Raw genomic sequence first — 4,020 nt, 5'->3', positions numbered from 1 at the left:
AAGAATTACATTGGTTTTCGTCTAAAATAGGATTGATTACGTGAATACTGAGTGAAAACACTCCTAGTGAACAAATAGGTTTCACTGGGTGATTTTTATTTAAGGAGATCCAAAATACCTAAGTTGGCTACTATTTTTCGTACTTCATATTAATTATTTAAGATAAACTTAGTGTTTTTACATGATGACATTTGCTGTATCAGTGATCAAGTGATATTAACTTTTGTGTGGGTCAGTTATTCAGTATGATTTAATGGGTTGACTGTTTATGGAGACATGTTGTGCAATCATTGTTAACATACACAATAACTTTTCTATAATCATAAATACTCGTTAAACTGGTTGAATTTGGCGGGTATCACATACTTCGGTAAAGTAAAGCCTTTAATATGTTCTATTACAACCTGCACACCTTCTCGCTTATGTCTTCTTTGCCGGGCTGGAAACACCTGTTGCGTCGTCATGATGCAGAGGAGGGCCAGTATTCCATTTGTTGCTGGTAAACCTTTCGGGATGTGAGGTCGTGGTCCAAGAAACTCTTCCGTTCCTGACGTTTCGTTCAGGACTGAGCTGGACATCTTCGGAGGCCCTCCTCGGCTGACAAGGATTATCTCTGCTTATCACGTGTTACTTCGACCACACCCCTTGTGCTACAGCATATATGTCCCTCTCGAACCTCCGACCAGTCAGTCGGCAAGACTCAGCGGAGGAGCGCCTCTGAAGATGTCCAGCTCAGTACTGGACGAAACGTCCGGAACGGAAGAGTTTCTTGGACCACGACCTCACATCCCGAAAGGTTTACCAGCAGCTGTGTCATCCGGTCGTGAAAGCCTTCATTCTATTCCATTTGTTACTGGAGATACAAGCCGCTGCTGCTGCTTATGCGTCGTCTGGTGGCTACGTAAACCGGATAAGAATCAGTTGGATCCAACAGCGGACTGCCGAGAACGCTGCATCAGCTCGAAGTGGAAGTCGATGACACCTTGTTGAGGTGATTTCGCCGCCCGCTGACACTCTAGGCAAGCAACGTCGGAAGATCGACATCGAGATATCGGTGACGACGGCGTGTATGTTTTGATTCATATACAGTTCGTGGGAGTATTCAGTATCTCCCTGATCACTGTCCACGTTGTGTCTTCAGGCAGACCACGATGTCGAATGCCGTGTAGTCGTGCTGAATACTGAACCTGGTCTTCTGACGTGGGCGACACTGGCGTTGAGGGCAGTTTCTGCTCCCGACCGATGCTCGTGTTCGTAGATCCTGTGTACCCATCAGGTGTTGTGTTGAGTGGGTCCTGGATGGCGGACTCCGTCAGCCGTGGCTTCGGAACGCTGATTGTTCCAAAGGAATAGAAAGACCAACATTAGAACCACCTCATTGATCGAGTGCCAAAGGCTAGTAGGGGTGGAGTATTTATGTCGACTATAAGAGACTCTGTGGCACGGTGTCATTCGATGACGGAAATGATTTTACTCTTTCCGAGTCGCTAGTGGTCTTCAGTTCCGCTAGATTTTCTTAGCGAATTTTTTACGGTGTCTTTACTGCTTAATGAGACTTTCACTAGACGTTGTTGCGTATTACCCAACGTCTCTTATGCAACGGAAGCGGTTCGTTCTGCATTGTTCTGACTGTTTTCTGCTGAGTTGCTCGTAGCTTAAGACCGTGGAAGTGGCATTCTTTCTGATACAGTAACGGTGTTGAAATGTTCCTGATTGGCAGCTGGCGACACTACGACGTGATTGAGAAATGTCTGTTGTTTCACCTTAGAGAAAAATTTACTCTCACGTTTCCTTACTAATTCTGTCCTTAGCTTTCCGCGTAACATCTGCGACGGCGTTGACGCCTTTCAACAGTGGAGGATGTCATCATCAAAACAAAACAAAATTGGCGTCCTACCGATCGGAGGGAGGAATTTTATATCCCTTAATGTTATAAAATTTAAAAATGAAAACGGTTAGGTTGGAGTTAGATACAGTGGGAATTAGTGATATGAGGTGGCAAGTGAAACAGCACTTCTGGTCGTGTGAATACACGGTTATAAATACAAAATAAAACAGAAGAAATGCAGGAGTGGATATAATAATGAATAAGGAAATAGGAAAGAGAACAGCATAGTGACCGCATTATCGTAGCTAAGACAGACACGAAGCCCACAACCACCATTGCAATACTGGATTATATGCCAACTAGCTCCGTAGGAGGTGAAGAGGTTGAAGAAATGTATGGTAAGGTGAAATAAATTGTTGAGATAGTTAAAGAAGATAAAAATTCAATTGTTATGAGGGACTGGAATTTGACAGTGGGAAAAGAAAGAGAAGGAAAAACAGTGGGTAAATAAGGACTTGGGGGAAAGAAATGAAAGAGGAAGCTGCCCGGTAGAAGTTTGCATAGAGCATAATTTAATAATCCCTAACAATTGGTCCAAGAATCATGAAAGAAGGCTGCGTATCTGCAAGAGACCTGGGAATACCTGAAAGTTCAAATGGCAATGAGCACTATGGAACTTAACTTCTGAGGTCATCAGTCCCCTAGAACTTAGAACTACTCAAACCTAACTAACGTAAGGACATCACACACATCCATGCTCGAGGCAGGCTTCGAACCTGCGACCGTAGCGGTCGCGCGGTTCCAGACTGAAGCGCCTAGAACCGCTCGGCCACACTGGCTGGGAATACCTGAAGGTGGCAGGTTGTTCGTATAACTGTAAGATACAGATTTCGGAACCAGATTTTAAACTGTGAGACATTTCCAGGGGTAGTTGTGACCCTTACCACAATTTATTTAGTTATGAACTGCAGATTAAAACTCAAGTAATTGCAACCGGGCAAGAAATTAAGATGATGGAAATTGGATAATCTGAAAGAACCAGAAGCTGTTTAGAGTTTCAGAGGGAGTATTGCGACACTACTGACTAGCACTGAGGAAAGGCATACAGTAGAAGAGGAATGGGTAGATTTGAAAGATGAAATAGTGAAGGTAGCAGAGCATGAAATAAGTAAAAAGACAAGACCTACTGTAAACCCTTGGATAACGCAGGATATACTGAATTTAATTGATGAAAAGGGAAAACATAAAAATGCAGCAAATGAAGCAGTTAAAATGGAAGACAAACTTTAAAAACATGAGACTGACAGTGTGGTGTATACTTTGTACACAACGGCAAGGAGAGATGGGCCACATAGAAGAGCAGCAGCTGTCATCGTACGAAACCTTGGCAGGAGTAGAAACGCCTAGTACTTTACTTTTCCGTGTCCAGATCAAATTTTATTTTTCCAATAGTTAGCCACCGCTACGGCTTTGTCGTTGGCTTGTAGCAGGTCACTAAAACTGCAGGGCTCCGGCAGTAGTCGGCACATGAGCAGATGTGCCTCGTCTTGTACCTCTCCGTATCCGCAAAGACCGTCGTCATCATTAGTCAGCAGTCCCCATTTGCACAGATTAGTTTTGCATCTGGGTACACCAGCCCTCAGCCTATTTAGTGCTCTCCACACTGTATAAGGAAGTTTGTTTCCAAGTGCCATTTGCTCTTTTGGTATTATCTGCAGTGCGGTTTGTTCATTCTCCCATTTACGGACTCTGTTATCTTCCTGTGAACCGTCAAGGATCTTGGTTCTTGCAATAAAGCTATTTCTAGACTTAAGCCTCCGAGCCTGAGTGACGTGCACATTCAGTGGTTGTCGAGAATCTGTTTCTTTCTTTGTTCTGCTGCCACCTGCCTTCTGACCTTGGATGGGGCGATTCCAGCAAGTAGGTAGAAATTACCAGTTGGTGTGGGTCTGAGACAGCCTGTAACAATTCGCCTAGTGAATAAGTAACACAGTAAGCAGAAGGTTTACGTAACTTGTAGTTCTCCAAACATACAAAGACTCATGACAAACGATGTAAGAAGAAATAGAATCCAGCTATCGATGTCAACAAGAATGAAGGCCGGCGCTCTTGGTATGGAGCCGCTGCAAGTGTGGCTTAACAGGCGCACACCAATGGGTCAGCCGTATCCCGCGCGACTCCTACCGTTATCG

This window comes from Schistocerca serialis, chromosome 2 (genome assembly GCF_023864345.2).
Source record: "Schistocerca serialis cubense isolate TAMUIC-IGC-003099 chromosome 2, iqSchSeri2.2, whole genome shotgun sequence".
In the NCBI taxonomy this organism is placed as follows: domain Eukaryota; kingdom Metazoa; phylum Arthropoda; class Insecta; order Orthoptera; family Acrididae; genus Schistocerca; species Schistocerca serialis.
This window is presented reverse-complemented; position numbering follows the sequence as displayed.